A 697-nucleotide genomic window follows, 5' to 3' on the forward strand; every position below is an offset into this window, starting at 1 on the left:
CTACAACAGTTGACGAGAGTCATAGATAGATGATTCAAAAGACCTCAACAACGACACATTAGTAAATTGTTTGCTTCCCCAGTGCACCATGCTAGGTTGATCATGAGAATGATTAGTTTGTGTTTCCAAGGACCTATACATGAGTTCTATAGTGCCTTGAATATATTGTGAGCTTGCAGCCTGAGAGCCCTTGAAATTTCTCCGCGGCATGCCAAAAATAATTCCTCCAAAGTTTCCCATTTTGCCTGCATTGGAAACAAGTGGCTTACCTTGGTGGTGTTTATCCATAGAATTCACAATAGTTGCAAGGAACCCACTTGTTGCAAGATTAGTAGAGGACTGGGGATACATTTTAATAACTTGTTTGTTGCAAAAAGACCAAAGTTGTGTTGTACTCCTTGCATCAATGATGTTTGGGCCATAAGAGGTTAATCCTCTAGCATAAGTTGATCCATTGTGAGACCTGACCACATGCTCATATCAATTGAAGTTGGAAGTTGAGAGTTTGAATGTGGGTTAAGAATATTGACTTTTAGAGCTTAGTTTCCTCCCTTCTCCAAAAATACTTCACACGTAGCCATAGAACATGGTTTGATGACTAAGTTCACAAGAGATGAAAGTATATGATATATACTAAAAGAATTAAGAGACATCAATCATGGATATTTTGATGAAATGCTCATATACTAAAAGAATT

The 697-nt window shown here is 37.6% G+C and overlaps 1 pseudogene; it reads right to left on the bottom strand.

The window, feature by feature from the left end:
• LOC149196371 (uncharacterized) lies at positions 1-479 on the bottom strand (annotated as a pseudogene).
• Positions 480-697: the final 218 nt, after the last annotated feature.

The sequence above is a fragment of the Pinus tabuliformis genome, chromosome 2_2, assembly GCF_031772625.1.
Source record: "Pinus tabuliformis cultivar Carrire ecotype Pingquan chromosome 2_2, CPIR1, whole genome shotgun sequence".
NCBI classification, from domain to species: Eukaryota; Viridiplantae; Streptophyta; class Pinopsida; order Pinales; family Pinaceae; genus Pinus; species Pinus tabuliformis.